Source organism: Danio rerio, chromosome 6 (genome assembly GCF_052040795.2).
Source record: "Danio rerio strain M-AB ecotype USA chromosome 6, GRCz13ab, whole genome shotgun sequence".
Lineage (NCBI taxonomy): Eukaryota > Metazoa > Chordata > Actinopteri > Cypriniformes > Danionidae > Danio > Danio rerio.
Genome location: NC_141026.1, coordinates 6,365,914 through 6,389,946, shown reverse-complemented (window position 1 = coordinate 6,389,946; position 24,033 = coordinate 6,365,914). Strand labels below are relative to the sequence as shown.

The following is a 24,033-nucleotide window of genomic DNA, read 5'->3' as shown; positions in this document are numbered from 1 at the left end:
GTGGAACATTAAATAATATTTAAATGATGCAGTGATCTACTAAAATATGCAAGTAAAAGGCTACAGTACCAATAGCTTTCTTTTTTGGTTGGTTATTTGGGATTAGTTGGTTGGTTGGGTTTGTTTGGTTGGTTGGTTGGTCTGTTGGGTTTGGTTGGTTAATTGGTTTCTTGGGTTTGATTGGTTTGTTAGGTTTGGTTGGTTGGTTTGTTTCTTGGGTTTGGTTGGTTGGTTAGTTTGTTGGGTTTGGTTGGTTGGTTGGTTTGTTGGGTTTAGTTGGTTTGTTGGGTTTGCTTAGTTGTTTGGTTGGTTTGTTGGGTTTGCTTAGTTGTTTGGTTGGTTTGTTGGGTTTGCTTAGTTGTTTGGTTGGTTTGTTGGGTTTGGTTAGTTGTTTGGTTGGTTTGTTGGGTTTGGTTGGTTGGTTGTTTTTTTTGGGTTTGGTTTGTTTGTTGCTTTGGTTCGTTGGTTGGGTTGTTGGGTTTGGTTGGTTGGTTGGTTTGTTGGGTTTGGTTAGTTGTTTGGTTGGTTTGTTGGGTTTGCTTAGTTGTTTGGTTGGTTTGTTGGGTTTGCTTAGTTGTTTGGTTGGTTTGTTGGGTTTGGTTAGTTGGTTGGTTTGTTGGGTTTGGTTGGTTGGTTGGTTTTTTGGGTTTGGTTTGTTTGTTGCTTTGGTTCGTTGGTTGGTTGGGTTGTTGGGTTTGGTTGGTTGGTTGGTTTGTTGGGTTTGGTTAGTTGGTTGGTTTTTTGGGTTTATTAAGTTTGTTGGGTTTGATTCTTTGGCTGATTTGTTGGGTTTATTTAGTTTGCTGGGTTTGGTTGGTTGGTTTGTTGAGATTGGTTGGTTGGTTGGTTGGTTTGTTGGGTTTAGTTAGTTTGTTGGGTTTGCTTAGTTGTTTGGTTGGTTTGTTGGGTTTGGTTAGTTGGTTGGTTGGTTTGTTGGGTTTGGTTGGTTGGTTGGTTTTTTGGGTTTGGTTTGTTTGTTGGTTTGGTTCGTTGGTTGGTTGGGTTGTTGGGTTTGGTTGGTTGGTTGGTTTGTTGGGTTTGGTTAGTTGGTTGGTTTTTGGGGTTTATTTAGTTTGTTGGGTTTGGTTGGTTTGTTGGGTTTGGTTCTTTGGTTGGTTTGTTGGGTTTATTTAGTTTGTTGGGTTTGGTTGGTTGGTTTGTTGGGATTGGCTGGTTTGTTGGGTTTAGTTAGTTTGTGGGTTTGCTTGGTTTGGTTGGTTGGTTGGTTAATTGGTTCATTTGCTGGGTTTTGTTGGTTGGTTAATTGGTTTGTCGGGTTTGGTTGATTGGTTGGGTTTGTTTGTTTGGTTGGTTGGTTGGTTGGTTGGTTGGCTTATTGGGATTCATTGGTTGGTTTGCTGGGTTTCGTTGGTAATTGGTTTGTTTGGATTGGTTGGTTGGTTGGTTTGCTGGTTTTGGTTGGTTGATTGGTTTGTTAAGGGAGAGAAATAATGAGGTTGTTTTCAATTTTGGGTAAACTTTTTTGGTTGATCTCTTTAAGAATCAAAGTGCTTAACAAAAGCTATGCAGTAAAACAAAGAACTGATTCTGATTCTACTGATTCTTCTTTTTTTGCATAATGTATTTGCATAAAGCCAGTCTATGGTCTTCAATGGCTTCTCACAAGCATAGTCTGTTTAGCTGGTTAAAGGAATAGTTCACCCAAAAATGAAAATTCTATCATCATTTACTCCCCTTTTACTTGTTTCAAACCTGTATAAGTTTCTTTATTCTGTTAAATGCAAAATTAGGTATAATATAAATATGATACAAATGCTGTAATCATTGACTTCTATGGTGTAACCTATTATAGAAAAATCAATGGTTACAGGGTTTCAGCTTTTTTTCAGTACATCTTCTTTTGTGTTTAACAGATGAATGAAAGGTTTAGAACCATTTGAGGATTAATAAATAGTGAGTAAATTTAGATTTTTGGGTGAACCATCCCTTTGAGGGCCATCAACATCAACTTGAGATGTAGCGTTTATTTTTGAGACAAAACATATATTCCAGCTTGACTTTTGAACTTTTACCATAAACCACTGTAAAAGCTCTGAAATTATGTTACTCACAGTACATGTCCACTCTGTTTATCTGATGAAAGAAGGCTGCAGAATTCAGCAGTGACTAATCTAAATGCTTCTGATTGGCTCTTAAGTTTGCAAGCTTAACCGTACATCCTGCGATTGGTTATTTATGTTCTAAATTTAGCACCCGAAAAACATCTTGCTGAAGTTTAGAATTTGTGGCAATAATCAAACTCTGGCTGTGATTAAATGCTGGCCGACAATAGAGCCACAGAAAAAGAGACTCTGCAACAAAAGCGCCCACACGTCTTCTCTGCTGTGGAAGGGGTCTGGGCGGAGAAAGAAAGATTAATGTGTCACACATTGAATTAATTAAGCAGGTAATACGTCTCGGGCTCCATAATACAGATTAATCATCAAAAGGTCTCAAATCATAAAGGAAATAAATAAATATGGAAGCTTCTTTAAATGCTATTTATTGGGCGATATTAATGGCAGTGCGGCCACCACAAAGGCACAAAATGAATGAGACGAGTAGCTTCTCTTCAGTGAAATTACGTTATGCAATGACCCTAATCTGTAGCTTTTCATTTCATCGTTCTTTGGGTATTACTCATTCTGTCTGATTGTAAATCACAGCATTTAGGGAATCGGAGAGAGTTTACCGAAGCACAGGGGAAGGCAGGTGAAAGGGCCAGTGTTAATATTAACAAACCACAACTATAAAGATAGATTATGTAATTAGTACTTTATGCAAGTGCCAACTGGATGAAGCACCATATGGCTTAAAATATCACTTTTTTGTTTGTATTTTCTATGATCAAAAGCTTTAAAAACTTCATAAATAAAGGCTGTTAATGTATCTTAAATGTGGACCATAACCAGTTTTGTGATGGTCTTTTGGCAATAGCCAAAAATACATTGATGTATTTTACAATAATGTACAATAAGTATATCGGCATGGTGAGAGGCGTGCTTCGGTACGAAGCCACAGATAGAGTGCCTTAGTGTCCCTCCAGTGACGATATATTGCCATATCGCACTGCTACGAGTGTGATATTGGGTTTATACAACAGTTCGACCACATAATCGAGTATATAAAAAAGAAAATAAAACATGGAGAGTCTAAAAATCCTTTTGTATTAGGATCTACTTTCTTCTGCCACTCATTCACATCTGCAGCTGACATCAGAACACCAGAAACCATTGCTACTTCACCAACGTCACTTTAGAGCTAGTGTTTGAATGATTCTCTAGCGTAAAGTGATGACATAACAGGTAATTTTGCTCACATTTTAGGATTTTAAGGCTGAGTGGCATAAAACGCCAATATCCTTATAAATAAACTGCGAAGTTGCAATCTAAACAACTTCATTCTTGTCTAAAAAAAGCCTTAAGAGTACATTATGTTGTCCAACAGCCGCAATGTTTGTCAAACTGTAGTGAGTTCATTGTTCTGCTGTCACTAAGTAATACAGAAGGGTGAAGAGGCTGTACAAGTTCTGATATTGCAGAATATCACACAGCTATCAGCCAATCAGATTCGAGAATCAGACAGAACTGTTATTGACTATTATATATATATATATATATATATATATATATATATATATATATATATATATATATATATATATATATATATATATATATATATATATTTTATATATTTTTTTCTCAGTATTTATATATATATACTGTATTATAGTATATATATTTACATATATATATATATATATATATATATATATATATATATATATATATATATATATATATATATATTTTTTTTTTTTTTTTTCTTAACTTTAGATTTAAGATATTCCAATAGTTGTATATATTGTCTTATCCCAACAAATCAACAGTTCATCTATTACCAATATAATATGATATTATATAAAAGATATTATACAGTACATGTATAGTATATAAAAATAGGTAATATGATATTATATAATAGGCATTATACAGTATATAAATTGTTTTCTTGTAAACTATCTTAACAATTTCAGCATTATTTTCCAAATTTCATGCTCACTCTATATACAAGTAGTATTTTGTTTCTGTCCTAAAAAAGGACAATATATTTGTTAATTTTACTTTTTCAGCATATCTCACAAAAGCAACAAAAAATCATCAGCCTTAAAAATAAATAAATAAATAAATAAATACTCTTCGAATAATAGTCATTTCCCTTTGTGTTTTTGAAAGTTTTTTGTAGAAAAATACTGTATTCTGCAATCATGAGCAGTAGTTGCAATGTTACTTGTATACATCATTGCAATCAATTATGTAGTTTATGTTGTCAAGTACTCACGCATGCCTATAGACTTAACACATAAACACATAATGTTCATAAAATCTTATTTCTATAACTGATATGACAACAATAAAAGTCATTTGAAATCCATTTCCAAAAGCTGGCATTCTCCATAGTCACCCAAACCACTAACATAGATTGTTTCCTCCCCTTTAAAAAGTGATTAATGTCAAACAAAATATCTAGTTTTTTAGAATAAACAATCTGAATGTCAAAAGCAAGATCTTTAGAACAATAATAGTTGAAGCGATAGTGTGTTTTTGTGTAATGTTTGCTTACAGTATATGCAAATACTTTTTGGTAAAACAAAAACTTTCTGTTAGACACTTGTTTAAAGGCATAGTTTGGATCCAAATGTACTTACTATTTACTCACGTTCACTTGTTCCAAGTCTGTTTGAGTTTTTTTTTTTTTCTTGCGGGGTGTCTGGGGGGTCTATAAAAGTTTAAGAAATTTAAAGCCCTTAAAAAGTCCTGTAAGGTTTGACATCACACTGCTTTGTTTATTGCAGTAACCAGGGAAACACTGTTATTTCTGCTGTTCTATTAGTGCCACCTGCTGGATTAGCATTTTTATTCAGTATATGAATAATGTTTTAGTTAAGGATTAGTTTCTTGCCATCAGTATTTAGTATATATAATATACTGTAAGTTAAAATGTCGGTGATAAGGTCTTAAATTGTATGAACAGTCTCAAAAAAGGTCTTAAAATGTATTGGATTTCATTCTCTGATCCCTGACTTAAACACAAATAAAGTCAAGAAGCAAGCTAAAACCCTGTAACCATTGACATCCATAGAAGCACAAATACTATGAAAGTCAATGGTAACAGCTTTCTAGCTTTCTTTAAACTAACTTCTTTTTACTACAAAAACAAAACTCAAACATGTTTGGAACAAGTAAAGGATGAGTATGAGGTAAGTTTTGCATGAACTGTCCCTTTAAATTCAGCAAATACTTCGTTTCTATTGGTATGATCACTTCAATCAGCGTCATTATTGTTATGCATCTTGTAGATCTTGCGCAGTCATATTTAACAGCTGTTATGACTGCGACTTTAATTATGAGCCCACACTTCCTGCAATATGTTCTGTTGGTTTGTAGGAGAGCGACATTTCTGGGGGAATCTTGTTTGGTATACTCATGTGCTAGTATGCAGATTAAACTTTCTGGCAGGGCTAGCTTGTTGCAACATGTTGCGTGATGTTGCACAGAACTCCAAAATGCTTATAAGACACAATTATGTGGATTTTCTACATGTGCACCTGAAACCAAACCTGCTGTATTCCCAACCCAGAACACAAACCAGAAAGTCAGTATCTGCAAAGTGCACATCGCACGTCCAATTGAGATTCCCCTTGCATCCAGTCAAGGTGACTTTCAGAGGAATTAATTAAGCGCCGGTTTATAATATAGTTTGAACTCCGACCTAAGTCCTTTCCAGCCAGAATATCTGCCGACATCTAAACAGCACTTCTGAGGTCACTGTCACCTGGGTATCCTCATGCATTTCATATCGAGCACTAAATAAACACCTCCAGATGTACATTTATCACGGCTCGCCGTAAACATCTCCAGCCTCTCATAACTTATGTGATCTCCGAGTTTTACACACCGTCTTGCGCGCGGCTGTAGTGTACTCAGAATACCCTTGTGGCCCTGAAATCAATACACACGCCAACACAGGCCAGCTGATAAACACTCATCTGAATCCACATGTTCTGAAGGCTGTATTATGATAAGGACAAGACGCTTTACTTTTTTGAAAATATATTGGCCCCGGAAACTTTTGTGTGCACTTAATGCTTTTCACAGCAACATGACATTAAAGAGGCAGGAAGAGCATTTCTGACACAATTTTTCACCCTCGTTTGACTAAAAAGTCAGTCATTTAAAAGCCAAATGTGGTTTCATAATTTTGAATGATATAACTGCTTTATCATTGCAAACCGTGTAAAATATGTAACTTTGTGTATGTGTAATCACTGTAATAAATATATAATATGTAGGGCTCTATTTTAATAAAGTCTAAGAACCTTATCATACACCCGGCACAATAAATATGTGTTTAGCACAATTTGTTGCTATTTTCAGACCAACACAAGCCTAATTTTCTCGTTTTGTGCAATGTTTTTTAAATAGTAAATCCATTTATGCTGCTTTGTGGACTTGGATTAGGGTGTTCCTGTCTAGAAAGGAGGTGTGGTAAGGCGCAATGTTTGTGCATTGCTATTTTGAGGAACTTAAAAACACTGCGCAATAAACCATCTAAACCTGGTCTAAAGTCCAGCACAGAGCATGTTAGTTCTAAAGGATTAAAATATTACAAAAAAAAATTTATTTTCCGCATAAATATAAAAACCAATACTTCTACGCCTTCTTCATCTCGGTCTTTTTTCAGTTTATTCATGACAATTTGCTTTTGTATAAAGTTATTATTATTATTAATATTATTATTATTATTATTCATTCATTCATTTTCTTGTCGGCTTAGTCCCTTTATTAATCTAGGGTCGCCACAGCGGAATGAACTGCCAACTTATCCAGCAAGTTTTTACGCAGCGGATGCTCTTCCAGCTGCAACCCATCTCTGGGAAACATCCACACACACACTCATACACTACGGACAATTTATCCTGGCCAATTCACCTGTACCGCATGTCTTTGGACTGTGGGGGAAACCGGAGCACCCGGAGGAAACCCATGCGAACATGCAACTCCACACAGAAATGCCAACTGAGCCGAGGTTCGAACCAGCGACCTTCTTGCTGTGAGGCGACAGCACTACCTACTGCGCTGCTGCTTTGCCCATTATTATTATTATTATTATTATTATTATTATTATTATTATTATTATTATTATTATTATTATAGTTATTATTGTTATGCATATTTTATTATTTTTTTTTTTATAAAAACAAGATCCACCTCTGAGGTCTTGTACAATATAGGGAATAAGAGTAGGACGTGTGTTTGGATATAACTCAACCAAACTTTATTATTATTGTTCATTTATTCATTTGCTGGAAATTAGATCTGAAATTAGAAATAATTCTGAAAAAAATCTTTGCAAAGGAAATTAAATATATAGCCTTATCTATGAAAGTAAAGGAGTAAAGTAAAGAATAAAAGTAAAGAGGCTGATTGGGGGAGGCTCATTCTTTATTCTCGTGCTGCAGATGCTCTGTTTAACTGTTTTCTAGCTAGTAAAGTGTTCCGTTTTTCCACTTACAAAGTCCATCATGTAAATTGCAAATGCACCATAGTGCAACGCAACTCGCTATTAAAGGAAATATGAGATGAGACTCTGACTGGTTTAATGCACGTTATGCTCAAAACACACCCATAACTCATTAAGTGAATAAGCACAACCTTGTTAGACCATGCCCTGCAGGTCAAACCATATTTTTCTGTACTTAAAATAGCATTCAAGAGTTCACACTTAGATAATGCTTGACTATTGTAGCATGTTTGGCATGCTGTCTCTGGAGAGAACCCTGAGTTTAGGGGTAGATGGGTCCCAGGCTCCCGCCTGGTCAATGAGCATTAGGAAGACTATGAGATCAGGTAGTTCTCGAAAGACCCCCGATTTTCTTTATTTACCTATATTTTGAAATATAGGAATCAATTCAATATGAATGCGTTACTGTTACTGTGATTCACTTGTGTCACGTGTTTTGAACTTTGGGAGGAAACCGGAGTACCTAGCAAAAACACACTCGAAGAGGCAGATAGCATGTAAATTCCGCACAGTGAGTGCCAGCTGACTTGGTTAGGACAGTGGCCTTCTTGCTGTAAGGCAGCAGTGCTAGTCACAGAGCCTCGTGTCGCCCGATCCTAGGATTGAGGAGGAGGAGGGGGGAGGATAGGAGGAAGGAAGGAATACATTTTAAGCTGGATATTTATATTAAATGTGGGCTAATCCAATTGGGCTAGTCCAAAGGACCAGCTGCAGTCAATCCAGTTCAAAAACAAAGACATGCGGTATAGGTGAATTGGCTAAGCTAAGTTGTCCGTAGTGTATGTGTGTGAATGACTGTGTATAGATGTTTCCCAGTGACGGGTTGCAGCTGGAAGGGCATCTGCTGCTTAAAAAAAACATATGCTGGATAAGTTGGTGGCTCATTTTGCTTTGGCGACCCCAGATTAATAAGGGACTAAGCCAAAAAGAAAAAGAATGAATGAGTTATGAGTGTGTTTTGAGCATACTGTGCATTAAACCATCAGAGTCTCTTCTCACATTCCCCTGAAAAGTCAGTTGCATCACGCCATGGCGCATTTAGTATATTTACATGGCAGACTTTGTAAGTGGAAAACTGAAGGATTCACTAGCGGGAAAACAGTTAAACCAGGGGTGCTCAACCCTGTTCCTGGAGATCTACTTTCCTGCAAATTTCAGCTCCAACCCTGAACAAACACACCTGCCTGTAATTATCAAGTACTGTTCAGTTCCTAGTTAATTAACTCAGGTGTATTTGATAAGGGTTGGACCTGAAATCTGCAGGAAGGTAGATCTCCAGGAACAGGGTTGAGCACCCCTGAGTTAAACAGACCATCTGGGTGAGGATAAAGAACGAGTCTCCTCCATTCGGTCTCTTTACTTTCTTTTTACTTTACTTTTACTCTTTACTTTCGTGAATGAGGAAACTGTGTTTTACACACTCCACGGAAGACATCCATTAGCCAACATATTTAATTCCGTTTGTTAGGCACAAAGATTTGTTTCAAAACTATTTCTAAATTCAGTTCTAATTTCCAGCAAATTAATAAATAAACAATAATAAAGAAGTGTGGTCAAAAACCTGAGTTACATCCAAACACATGTCCTATTCTTATGGCCCACATGGAGATGCATACATCTCCAAAACCCGACAAATGGACAAATCCAAACTTGTTTTTATTAAAACAAATATAAATATGCATATGATAAATAATACTGCTAATAACAATAAAAACATTACATTAATGTGCCTATTAAAGTGGCCGATGTATATCTGATTTAGTAACAAGTAAATAAAAATAGACAGAAATGATAATGAAGGGCACCTAATAGCTGATGAACCAAGATGGAACAAATATCAGCCACAACACAGCGTACAGCAGTTTGTGAAATAATACAAAACGCTACACTTGCTTTGGTGTTTTTCAGTGTTGTTCAGCAGCGGGGTTTAATATGGTTGTTATTCAAAGACCTCAGCTGTTGCTATGCAACAAATGACCTGCCAGATGCAAAAATTCACGAGTGGACATTTATGCACAAATAAGGACAGTTATTAGTTGGGCGCATTAGTTAATGTTTTGCGAGGATGCTAGTGTTTCCTGAGGCTGCATCCATAGAACTGCACTGTTATATTTCTCAAACACGGCTGTCATTCATAAAGTCCTGAACATCCATTGTCCCTCGAGTGCTCATTTATTACACATTTTGGCTAATTTCATCATGTTCTCAGCTAGCCGTGAGCCTCTCAGCACTGGTTAGTGCAATTTGCAGTGCATAAAAACATTCCTCTGTATTGAAAAGAAATCAATAGAGTCAGCAAAAAAGCCTGGACATTGTTAAATACAACAAGTATTACTAAATAATCAGATGTCGTCACTTTTCACAAGCCTTAAACGGGAGGTGTTTTCCCTTAGGATACGTATGATCCATTTCTGTCTGCTGTGGATCAGTGATGTTTACAGGTTCACATGCTGAGCGCTCAGTCATTAGATATTTCCTACCTGCAGGATGTGTTGTGCACAGAGCGCACATTTTAATTGGCTGGACGACCTGTCTCAAAGTGATATGCATCAATAACTTATACAGTACAGTTGCAGCTTGAAGGGTCTGATATAGTCACAAGAGCTGTGTTTCTATTACCCTTCAAATTGGGCAAACGGAAATCGTTTTTGCACTCGCATGAGTGGTTTTTCAGGCAGTTCTATAAAGAAGTCTGAAATCATGTATCCTAGCAAAAACATTTCATATGTGTCCGCATCCAAATTTAAAGGGATAGGTAACCTAGAATGACATTTCTGCCATCATTTCCTCAGCCTTTACTTATTTGTGTTTTTTTTTCTGTTAAACATGTACAAAGATGGCGATGCAGTGGCGCAGTGGGTAGCACGTTCGCCTCACAGCAAGAAGGTCGCTGGTTCGAGCCTCGGCTCAGTTGGCATTTCTGTGTGGAGTTTGCATGTTCTCCCTGCGTTCGTGTGGGTTTCTCTCCGGGTGCTCCGGTTTCCCCCACAGTCCAAAGACATGCCGTACAGGTGAATTGGGTAGGCTAAATTGTTCGTAGTGTATGAGTGTGTGTGTGTGTGAATAAGTGTACGTGAATGAGTGTATGTGAATGTTTCCCAGAGATGGGTTGCGGCTGGAAGGGCGTAAAAACTTGCTGCATAAGTTGGCGGTTCATTCTGCTGTGGCGACCCCAGATTAATAAAGGGACTAAGCCGACAAGAAAATGAATGAATAAATGAACAAAGATGTTTTGAAAAATGCATTTACTCCAATAATACATCAATACCCAAATACAATCAGAACAAATATAAAAGCAATACTTTTGTTTTAGCATTTTTTTTTCGTAAGCTGAATTCAAAGATGTTAAACTTATTTCTATGTAAACAAAAGGCTTATTTCTTTTAAATATTGTTAACATATTTGTCTAAATATGTGTTAGTGAGCACTTTCATTTGCTGAAATAATTCTTCCAACTCCCAGGTGTGGCATAACAAGATGCTGCTTAGAATGCATGAATATTGCACAGGTGTGCCTTAGGCTGGCCATACTATGTGTGACTGTGTTTACATAGATATCAGTAATTGAATTATTTGCCAAATTATTAATTTGTCTACTTTACCTGCAGTTTGGCACTTTCTCTTTCATTCAGGAACTGCCGGAAGAGTGTAGTTTTAATGGAATGTTTGATACCGCACGCCGTATTGCATAAAATAAAAAAATAAAAAAACTCTGCATTTCTCAGTAACTTAGATGCACTCGGTAGGTAGCATCAGAAAGCTGTGTGTATAGACTATCCTTTCGGTAACAGTCTATACACACAGCTTTCTGATGCTGCCTACCTGGTGTATAGACAATCCTGTTGGTAATAGTTTGATTAAGGTTGTAATGAAGTTCACGGCCCTTTGGCCGCCGGGAAGGAGGCGGAAAACCGACGCAGTTTTAAATTATTTATTAATAAAAGTGACGGCAGCTCCTAACGGAGACTGCCGTCTAAACCAAAACAAACGGAAGGCAGCTCCTCACGGAGACTGCCGTCTAACTGAAAGCAAAAGTAAAATATGTCCGGGCCCGGTCCTCTCTCGGCTTCCTCTGCCATCGTTCCTCCTTTTATTGTCCAGAGCTCCTTCCGTGGGATCCGAGGCAGGTGCGCACCGCAGGTGTATCCACTTATGCGGTGGCCTCACTCCGTTCCCACGGCTCTCGGCCACGCCCCCTCGCCACAAAGGTGTTTACATGTTTACACTGGGGGAGCAGCATTCACAGCGGATCTTTTAGCCTGTAATATTGTAGTGATATTAACGTACTGTAAAATCTTTTTGTCTAAGGTATGTCTTTAAACAATGAAAGAGTACTGCTTACGATACTAACTAAGTATGTTTGGGTACAAGAGCCAAAGGACTGCAGAGTGACGTCACACCAAAACTCCACCTGTTAATTTCAGTTGTGTATGCTGGAGTCAGGACAATGTAAGTTTGTTGTGAACCTCCTGAATGTAATTATTGTTTTGCATTGGGGTAACGTAACCCAGAGCTCTGTCCTCGAATTATTCATTTGTATCTAATAAAATAATATTTTTGACATTGAAGAAACCCCTCTCCTGACCTTTTTTTTTATTGAACATTGTTTTGGTCTAATGAAAAATCTATTTTAGTTTCTCAAAATAGAAACGCACCTCAGAACGCCTTTCTTTTTAGACCAGAACGTCTATGGGCGCACATATGAGCGCTGATGCATTTGCTATTTAAACAGCGTAGCGCAACGCCTCAAAACGACTCTTGTGCCAAGCTAAAACTAGCAAAAGACTATTGCGCCGCACCTTGCACCACATTGCGCCGGGTGTATGATAGGGCCCATTGACTTTATATTACTACACAGCTAATCTCAGATGATTTTGATATTGAAGATGCTGGACATGGAGGTCCTGTGATAGTGTATTTAGACATGGTCTACGGTTGTTAGGCTAATTGAATGTACTGTAAATTCCCTGAAAAGGCTTTGGAGACAGCTTATGGTAGAGAAATGAACATTTAATCTACAGGCAACAGCTTTGATGGACATTCTTGCTGTCAGCATGCCAAAAGAATGGCCTCTCAAGAAAATGCTGGCATCTGTGACATTGTGCTGTGTGATAAAACTCCACTTTTTAAAGTGTCCTTTTAGTTTGGCCAGCCTAAGGCACAACCGTGCAATAATCATGCTGTCTAATCACATCTTGATATGCCACCCCTGTTAACTGGATGGATCATCTTGACAAATGAGATGCTCACTAACACGTTTAGATAAATGTTTAAAAAAAAGTTTGAGAAAAAATGGCTCACAGGATAATGTTTTAGATTATTAAATATTAATAATATATTAAATTATTATTAAATATTATTTTAAAAATATATATTTAAAATTAAATTTTGGTTTATTGTGTCTCCTTTTGTGTTGAAAAAGAAACTCATATAGTTTTGAGCAAGTAAAGGTTGATAAATGATGACAGATTTCATTGCTGAATTAAAAAAAATAATAAATAAGATCATTTCCACTTATAACTCCAAGAAGATGCCTTTGAGAGCCTTTTAATCTTTTTCATTTTGAAAAAGGGTGTAGCGAAAGGGGGAAACCGTGTTTCTCTAAATTGTTAAAACATTCACCATAAAATAAATATGGTTCTTTTTTAGAGATGTTTGGTAAATGGCACCCAGAATATGGTTCTTTAATGGCATTGCTTTGAAAATTCCCCTTTGGACCCTTTATTTTTTTAATAAAAATGTCGGCTTGCAATGCTTTCCTTCAACAAGATCTGGAAATATCCAGTGTGTTTGGGAGGTTGCTGAGTTTGTTAAACCCAAGGCTGCACAAGTTTAACCCATGTACATAATTTACCTGCTTTGTGAAGCAACTCCTGCCTCTACTTTATGAACCGGCATTTTGTTTTGCTCTCTCTCTACAGACACTTGAGCTGTCACAGCCGGTGCACAGCTTCAGCAAGAAAACCACAATCCAGTGTGCTATTGTTGTGCTTCACTGTGAGTATGTTCAGCTGTTTTCTTTTACATGTTACTATGCACATGTTACTCACTGAAGACAAAATGAAATTCACTTCTATTGAAAGCGTGTGCCAATTATGGTTTATTAAAGAGAGATGTTTGATTTGTTAATGCAACAATTTATGTATTATTTGAGGGTATTAAATCTGCATGCCTTATATTGTAAAATTAAAAGATTCATCCATTCATCCAGTAATCCATCGATCTTGCTGTCATCCTGTCTATTGTTATAACATTTATCTATTTTTCAACCAACATTCCATTCCATTCATCCATCCATCCATCCATCCATTCATCCATTAAGCCATCAATATTTCTGTCTTTCTGTCTATTGTTATAACATTTGTCTATTCTTCAACCGACATTTTATTCCATTTAGCCATCAATTTATCCATCCATTCATCTCTCTATCCAATAAGTCATTGATCTTTGTCATTCTGTTTATTGCTATATTTCTCCATTTTTCAACCACCATTTATTCCATCCATTTATCCATTTATCCATTCATCTCTCTATTCATTAAGCCTTCAGTCTTTGTCATTCTGTCTATTGTCATACCATTTCTCAATTGTTTAACTAACATTCTATTCCATCCATCAATCCATCCATCCATCCATCCATCCATCCATCCATCTAGCCATCAATTTTTCTTTCATTCTGTCTATTATTATAACATTTATCTTTTCATCAACCAACATTTAATTTCATCAATCCATTCATGCATCATTCATCTAGCCACATATCATCCATCCATCCATCCATCCATCCATCCATCCATCCATCCATCTCACTATCCATTAAGCCATCAATCATTCTGCCTTTATGTATATTGTTATAACATTTCTCTATTCTTCAATCAACTTTTTTTTCTATCCATCCATCCATCCATCCATCCATCCATCCATCTCTATCCATTAAGCAATCAATCTTTCTGCCATTCTGTCTAATGTTAAAACATTTCTCTATTCTTCAATCAACATTTTGTCCCATCCATCCATCATCCATCCATCTATCTATACCTTCATCCATCCATCCATCTATTTGTCCGTCCGTCCATCCATCCATCCATCCATCCATCCATCCATCCATCCATCCATCCATCCATCCATCCGTCCGTCCCTTCGTCCATCCATCCATCCATCCATCCATCCATCCATCCATCTCTCTATTCATTAAGCCATCAATCTTTATGTCTATTTTTATAACAGTTTTCTATGCATCAACCAACATTTCATTTCATCCATCCATATATCATCCGTCCATCCATCCATCGATCCATCCATCATCCATCCATCCATCCATCCATCCATCCATCCATCCATCCATCCATCCATCATCCATCCATCCATCCATCCATCCATCCATCCATCCCTCCATCTCTCTATCCATTAAGTCATTGATCTTTGTCATTCTGTTTATTGTTATATTTTTCTACTTTTTCAACCACCTTTTATTCCATTCCTCCATCCATTTATCCATTCATCCATGCATGCGTTCATTTTGCTTATTTTCAAGATTTTGAAGGCAGCACTTTTTAAAGAAATAAATACATAAATAAATAATATTTGATGTTAATAATAATAATAATAATAATAATTATTATTATTATTTAATATTATTATTATTATTATTATTATTATTATTATTATTATTATTATTATTATTATTATTATTATTATTATTATTATTATTATTACAATACCACAGTCCAAATAAATGTTGTACAGGTGAATTGGGTAGGCTAAATTATCCATAGTGTATGAGTGTGTATGGATATTTCCCAGCGATAGTTTACAGTTGGAAGGGCATCCGCTGCATTAAATAAGTTGGTTGTTCATTCTGCTGTGGCGACCCCAGATTAATAAAGGGAATAAGCAGAAAAGAAAATGAATGAATAATAATAATAATAATAATAATAATAATAATAATAATAATCATCCTCATCATCATCATCATTCAAAGTTTATTTAATAAATAAATGCATATTTTGTGAATTTGAGACTTACTAGAACAAATAAAAAAGTTAGATTAAAATCAGTGTACAGTATCTAAGATGACATACAATGTTCTGTCCATTTGTGCAGTTTCCACATCCTTGTTTTTACACCACTGACCGGTTTGCATAATTCTTTGAGTGAATCAGTTTCTCCATTTCAGCCAAATGCACATAAATAGCTCTCTCAGCAGGCACAATTCATCCTCACAATAACCATCCATGATATATATCCACGCAAGTATATATACCTGTCCATCCCTTTACTGTATTTCTTTCTTTAAAGTATTCCACTCACATTTTTACACCTTTTTATTTATATCCATATCTTTCCCAATAAAACTCACAAGAATCGATAGAGCGTTTGCTATAAAGCAGTGATTTGCGTCAGCTCTTGCGCACAAGGTCACGGATCCGGCGCGCGCTCAGGATGTGCCTGGGATGTGTTGTTTTCCCCGCGACCAGCCGCTGGATCCTGGATTACATGTCATTTCTGCTTGTGTCCCGCTGGTCCGGCTGTTGTCCCATCACTAATCGTATTATGTATGCAGCCCTTTTCTTTTTGGACTGTCTGTGTCTTGCCCCCTTCCCTCTGTGTACCAGGCCATTGTTTTTCATCTTCTCCAAAACACAAAGACACCGGTCTGTTCTGAATGAATATTTACTCTCCCTCATCAGATGTGTGCCCGGTGTCTTTTGTTAGATACAAACAAGCACTTGGGGAAGATTTATTACAGCTGGCAGTGTGACAAATGTCTGTCCTTATGAACTCTATTGTGTCCTAATTCACCTCAAGTGTTCCTTTCTTACAGTCTTACAGCAAATTAAGGGAATCATTCATGGAGACTTGAGACATTTCAAAACTTGATGACTTTCCTTTGTGGTGCTATTAGTTAGCATTATTAGCCATCCTGAATTATTAGTCCCTTTGTATAATTTGTATTTTTTTATGTTTTCTAATAATTTTAATAGCTAATTTGTAATAGCTGTTTTATTTTATTTTTGCCATGATGACAGCACATGCGCTTAAAGCGCTGTTTAAAGGGTTAACGAGGTTATTTAGGCAAGTTATTAGACAATCGAAAAGAAATATTGCTAAGGGGGCTAACAACAATGATCTTACAATGGTTCTATAAATATTTAAAACTGCTTGTATTCTAGCTAAAAGAAAACTAATAAGACTTTCTATGAAGGAAATATATATTATAGAAAACACTGTGAAAAATTCCTTGCTGTTAAACATCATTTGGGAAATATCTGAAAAATAAAAACTCATTCACAGAAAGGCGAATAGTTTTGATTTGACTTTATATAGCCTTTATTATCCATTACAAATGTCATGATAAATATTGCTCATATGGGATGTATTGCATCATATCTAACATCATAATCTGTATTTAAATCTAAAATAAACAACAGGCACACTGCAAGGCATAACCTTTTTATCATGTTTCTAGTACAAGAAAAAAATCAAGAAACGTTTTCTAGACGAGTAAAAAATGTATATTGTTTTCGTTCATTCATTTATTTTCTTGTCGGCTTAGTCCTTTTATTAATACAGGGTTGCCGCAGCGGAATGAACCGGCAACTTATTCAGCATGTTTTTATGCAGAAGATGCCCTTCCAGCCACCCATCTCTTGGAAATATCCACACACACACACTCATACACCACAGACAATTTAGCCTACCGAATTCACCTGTACCGCATGTCTTTGGACTGTGGGGGAAACTGGAGCACCCGGAGGAAACCCACGCGAACGCAGGGAGAACATGCAAACTCCACACATGATATTATTTTGTTTTCTAAAATTATAATTCAGAATTAAGTGATTTTATTCCTTAAAACAATTATCTGTCAGTGAGTTAAGTAAAATGTATTATTTCAAACCAAAAACAGGTTTATCTCAACCTAAGATCTTTCTGAAAACATAGTCCCGTGGATGTTTCTGGAGGCCACGAATTATGTAGCCGGAGGTACGTTTGGCTTCATTTAATTTTTTAAACGAACGCTATGGGGCGGTATGACGCCGTTCCTTTTCGACCGCTTACCTACGTGTGGCGGGCTTTCCCGCTGACAAAAACAGAATCTAAAAAAAAAGTGAACAAGTTTATAACAGGACGAGAATGTGGTAAAATTGGAAAATGAGTTAAAAATCAGACGAGGGCTTTTCTGGAAGGGTTTTGTAAATTGTTGGTTGGGTTTAGGGAAGTAAGCAGGTGGGCAGGTCAATTTGTTGGGTTCAGGGAAGGAGGAGGGTGGGTGAGCTGGTTGCCCAGTCAATCATTCAGTCAGACAGACGGTCAATCGACAGCGGCCTCTGGTGGGTTCATGCAAGAACAGCACGCATATCAGAAATGTGACAGCGGCCTCTAGTGAATTCGCATAAACAAAAACTGCAAAAATACATAACTCCCATGACGTATTTCGCGGTCTCCAGAAATGTCCACAGGACTTCGTTTTCAGAATGAGCCTGGGTTGGTTTATTTAGCTTACTTCGTTGACATTATTTTAGTGGTTTTAAGAAGAAAAAAAAACACACACAATTGACTTATTTCTAAAAAGTAATCAATATTTTTACTTGTATAAAAAATGGTTCTTGATTTAATAAATTAAAAATCCAAGTAGAAATGTTTATTTATTTAATAATTTAATTATTTATCCATTTATTTTCCTTCGTCTTAGTCAGTTTATTCTTTAGGAGTCACTACAGCGGAATGAACTGCCAACTTATTCAGCGTATGTTTTACACAGTGGATGCCCGTCCAGCCACAACCCAGTACTGGGAAACACCCATAAACTCTCACATTCACACACATACACTACTGCCAATTTAGTTGACTCAATTCATCTATAGCTCATCTGTTTGAACTGTGGGGGAAACCAGAGCAGCCGAAGGAAACCGGAACATTAAGAGACCATGCAAACTCCTCATAGAAACGCCAACTGACCCAGTCGAGGCTCGAAACAGCAAACTTCTTGCTGTGAGGTGACAGTGCTAACCACTGAGACACCAGCCGCCCATATTTATTTATTTATTTTTATTTATTTTATTTTTTTGGACTATTTTAGACAATAATAATAATAATAATAATAATAATAACAATGACAATAATAATAATGGGCATCATGGTGGCACAGTGGGTAACACGATCGCCTCACAGCAACAAGGTCACTGGTTTGAGCCTCGGCTGGGTCAGTTGGCAGTTTTGTATGGAGTTTGAATGTTCTCCCTGTGTTGGTATGGGTTTCCTCCGAGTTTCCCCCACAGTCCAAAGACATGTGGTACTGAAAATTGAATAAGCTAAATTGTCCATAGTGTATAAGTGTGAATGCAATGAAGAGTGAATAGTTGTTTCCCAGTGTTTGGTTGCGGCTGGAAGAGCATCCGCTGCTTAAAACATATGCTGGATAAGTTGGCAGTTCATTCTGCTGTGGCAACCCGTGATGAATTTAGGGACTAAGCCAAAAAGAAAATGAATGAATGAATGAGTAAATAATAGTAGTAGAAGTAATAATAATAATAATAATAATAATAATAATAATAATATGAAACTAAACAGCCAAAACTTCTTAATTATTCCTCAAACAAACTGCTTTTGAAGTTGAAATCATTCACTTTATAATGATTTATAACATTTGATGTATAACTGACAGTGACTTCTTTTCATTATAATTATTATTTATTTCTTGCAATTCCCTACACAAAGGACTCATTTTACCTTCTATAGACTCAAAGAGACACTCGAAACAGTATAAGTGCCACCCCTAAAATACAAGGCAATTCTCATCCAGTGCAGAAAAAGCGACTCCAGATCTTTTGTTCCTTGAAAGGGATCATCCATCAGGGGTTAAAAATGGGCACAGATGACCCTCAGCCTCTCCCATTAGCACTGCTCTGCGAGAGCGGCAAACGTTCTTGACACCAGCTTCTGTCCTTGCCAAAAGTTGCCAACTGCAGTCCAGTCCAGACCCTCTCTCTCTCTCTCTCTCTCTCTCTCTCTCTCTCTCTCTCTCTCTCTCTCTCTCTCTCTCTCTCTCTCTCTCTCTCTCTCTCTCTCTCTCTCTGTCTCTGTCTCTCTACACAAACCATGTCATAAAGCATGAATAATCTCAGACTGGTTTCTAGAACATGACAATGAGTTCACTGTACTCAAATGGCCTCCACAGTGACCAGTTCTCAATCCAATAAAGCACCTTGGAAGTGCAGCCTACAAATCTGCTCAATCATATCAATATGGACCAAAATTTCCACTACCTTGTTGAATCTATGACACAAAGGATTGAGGCAGTTCTGAGGGCAAAATGTGATCCAACCTTGTCCTAGTAAGGTGTACCTAATAAAGTGGGTGGTGAGTGTACATTCGATTAATCAGTATCGAAGCCAAATCCGGAGGTAATTTAACAAAAAAGATGAAAATAATCCAAAATTAGTACACCCAAATGCATATGTTAGGGAAAAGTATTAAATACAAATTTTAAAAAGAGCAAAATTTAAAACACACAAAAAAGTTGAAATTGTTGAAATTTTGTAGTTTGTATTTTTTCTAACAATATTTTACATTAATTAAAATGTGTAATCTTCCAATTTCTAAATGTTCATTGACTAAAGTATGATTTTAATAAATATATCAATTTAAAACAAACAGTACAGTAAATTTTTTCTACTTGTTTTATTGAAATAATAAATCAAGAAGCATTTTGTTTGGATGAAGAAACAAGGTCACTTTCCATGGAGAAATGAGATGATGCCAGTCCCATCATTCCCTTACTGTCCTGCTTAATGTGAGCCATGCCAGGGGGCTGAAGTGTGATGATGACACTCTAAACATCTCTGTAATCCCGGTTCTGACGGCCAAGTCAAATGAAATAATCGCTGACTGAATCCCCGGAGGAAAGGGACGACTTCGCGCGCAGCAGGATCTTAACGAGGCTCCGCTTTCCCTCAACTGTTCAGATCAGCCATATTGTCACTCCGGATTTACGTCAGCAAGACTCTGCACCCTGGGGACTGTTTTCTGTTTCTGATTGGGTGATTAGTTAATAGGAGATAATATGTGCCATCATGCCCTGGGCTGGAGGAGAGGAAGATGAGAAGACAAGGACAGTGTTTTATCCTTTACTAATCTGAAAGAGGGAGAGAGAGAGAGAGAGAGAGAGAGAGAGAGAGAGAGAGAGCATTGCGAGACTCACTGTAAAGCCAAATAATCCTGAATATTCTAGTCACTTTATAACACTAGCTATGTTTCCATCCAAAGATCCAAATTAAATTTATGCACAAAACTTAAACATCGCACAAAAGACATGCAAATAAGTCAATAAGCCAATGAGTATTTGCTGCGGTAGGAGAAGCTGCAGGACGTGTGGTGACATTATGATGATGATGATGATAATGATGATGATAATAATAATAATAATAATAATAATTTATTTTATTAACATTGATATTATTATTAGTAGTAGTATTAGTAGTATTAGTAGTAGTAGTAGTAGAATAATAATAATAATAATAATAATAATAATAATCATAATAATAATAATAATTAATTTTACTATTATTGTTGTTATTGTTATTATTATTATTATTATTATTATTATTAGTAGTAGTAGTAGTAGTAGTAGTAGTAGTAGTATTAGTAATTTATTATTATTATTATAATTATTATTATTATTATTATTATTGTGGTTGTTGTTGTTGTTTATTTATTTTTTATTTATTTATTTATTTTTGTATTATTATTATTAGTAGTAGTGGTTATAATAATACTAACACTCACCCTTTTTCTCCAGGAACCCGGCCAGTGATTATTTAATTTGACTTGGCCGTCAGAAGTGGGATTACAGAGATGTTTAGCGTATCATCATCATACTTCAGCCCCCTGGCATGGCTCACAGTAAGCAGGAAGGTTAGGGAATGATGTGACTTTTTTTGTCTCTAAAAATGCTTCTTGTTTTAATAAAAAAAAAATGTAGAAAATGTTTATTATTATTTAGTTATTATTATTTTTTACAAATATTTATTTATTTATTTATTTGCAGTGGACCATAATATTCCAGAAAAGGACCATTCCATATTTACTGTAATAATAATAATAATAATAATAATAATAATAATAATAATGATAATAATAATAACAATAATAACAGCAACAACAACAATAATAATAATAATAATAATAATAATAATAATCATCATCATCATCAACATCATTATTCATTCATTCATTCATTTTCTTTTCGGCTTAGTCCCTTTATTAATCTGGGGTCACCACAGCGGAATGAACCACCAACTTATCCAGCATATGTTTTATGCAGTGGATGCCCTTCCAGCAGCAACCCAATTCTCGGCAACATCCATACACACTCATTCACACTCATACACTACAGACAATTTAGCCTACCCAATTGGCCTGTACCCCACTTCACTCCCAACCTGTAATGGAGCACCTGGAGAAAACCCACACGAACGCAGGGAGAACATGCAAACTCCAAACAGAAATGCCAACTGACCCAGCCGAGGCTCAAACCAGCAACCTTCTTGCCGTGAGGTGACAGCACTACATACTGCGCCACTGCGTCACCAATAATAATAATAATAGTAATAATTATTATTAAATAATAATTATTATTATTTAATATTAATATTAATAATAATAATAATAATAATAATATTAATAATAATGATAATTATTATTATATTTATTCATGTATTTATGTATTTATTAGTAGTAGTCATAATAATACTAACCCTCACCCTTTCTGCTGTGAACTCAGGCTTGGCTGTCAGAATCGGGATTACAGAGATGTTTAGAGTGTCATCATCACACTTCAGCCCCCCTGGCATGGCTCACATTAAGCAGGACAGTTAGGGAATGATGGGACTGGCATCACCGCGTTTCTTCGAGGAAAGTGACCTTGTTTTTTTTCTGTCTCTTCATCTCAGGAAAGTGTTCTCCCAGAGGAAGATCACATTGCTTAAAGGTTGCTCTGATATAGCCTAATAGAGGTCTCGGTAGCTTGTTTAAGATGGCCTAAAATCATTGTGGAGTAATGCCACTCACGCAATGCTGCTTGTTTAAACTACTTATTCAAAATGAGTTGAAAAAACACTTTTTTTTTATTTTGTTTTTGTTTGGGATAATAAAAAAAGCATTGTTCAAACCACTTAAAGTTGTAAAAACATTTTGTGTGGGACAACATGAAGCAATTGTGTGGCACCCAGCATTTCACAGTGTAGTGCACAAATGTGTGGAGTGAAGTCTCAGATTAAATTTGGACAGCATCTCAGATATGTTGGTTCCTGGAGGAATTTGATGAAAAATGCATGAGTTTCTTTTTAGCTGGAATGGCATCCACTGCATAAAACATATGCCAGAGTAGTTTGTGGTTCATTCCACTGTGGTGACTTAAAAAAATAATGAATCAAGGATTAAGCTGAAGGGAAATAATGAATGAATATTTGAGTTTTTATTAAAATATTTTCCTTCTGATTTTGTACCAGACATCTGAGTGTGTTTGAGATCTCTTCTGAATCGTTATAGTAGACTTGAAGTTAGTGCTGCTTAAAAAAAAAAACATCAAAAAATGACCAGGAGACTTGAGCAGAGATTTACAATGCTCACGTTTTCCGAAGCAAATTTAAGGCATTGCGAAGGACCACTTTACTGTTTACTTTTCAAACATCATGTTCTTTCCATCTCCACTAATAACTGCACTCATTGTTCATATCATATCAGTAATAAGCCAGATAAACCACACACACACACACACACACACACACACACACACACACACACACACATATATATATATATATATATATATATATATATATATATATATATATATATATATATATATATATTATATATATTATATATATATATTCCATCTTCACTAATAACTGCACTTGTTGTTCATGTCACATCATGGATAATGAACCATAATTAAATGGGTGATTCAATCAAGGTTACATCTCATACATACCTTCTATAACCACTATAAACTTATGTTATTTTCAACATAAACAAGCAAAAAATACGTACCCCTATATACATTTCTGAAGAACGCCAAATACATCCCAAGAGCTACTTTTTATTTGCAGTTTTTGGTTTCGTGAATCCGCCAGAGGTCGCTGTGTATACTTTTAGAGATCTCAAATTTCTCTCGTGAGTGCCGTTCATGCCTGCTCCTCTTGTGTAAATCCATCAGTGGCCACTGTCGATGGACTGATTGACTGACTGATTGACAGACCAACCGATCCCGCCCCCTTCCCTAAACCCAACCGATAGTGTTTTTAAAAGAACCAATTGACCAGCCCCCACCCACTTCCCTAAACCCAACCGAAAGTATTTTGTAAAGCAATCCAGAAAAAGAAAAGCCCTAATTTTACCACGTTTTTAGATTTTACCACATTCTCACCCTGTTATTTAGTTAT

The 24,033-nt window shown here is 36.2% G+C and overlaps 1 long non-coding RNA gene across 9 annotated transcripts in view; it reads left to right on the top strand.

The window, feature by feature from the left end:
• LOC141386167 (uncharacterized) overlaps positions 1–24,033 on the top strand; it is a 180,337-nt gene that overhangs the window by 118,622 nt on the left and 37,682 nt on the right. For 3 of the 9 annotated variants that reach the window (XR_015493089.1, XR_015493096.1, XR_015493091.1), the window contains 3 exons: positions 13,508–13,583; positions 21,387–21,502; positions 22,371–22,749. This is a non-coding gene — a long non-coding RNA (uncharacterized LOC141386167). Of the gene's footprint in view, positions 1–13,507; positions 13,584–21,386; positions 21,503–21,842; positions 22,145–22,370; positions 22,750–24,033 lie in introns of those variants that run through there. The other 6 variants (XR_015493092.1, XR_015493098.1, XR_015493095.1 and 3 more) reach the window with 3 other exon arrangements.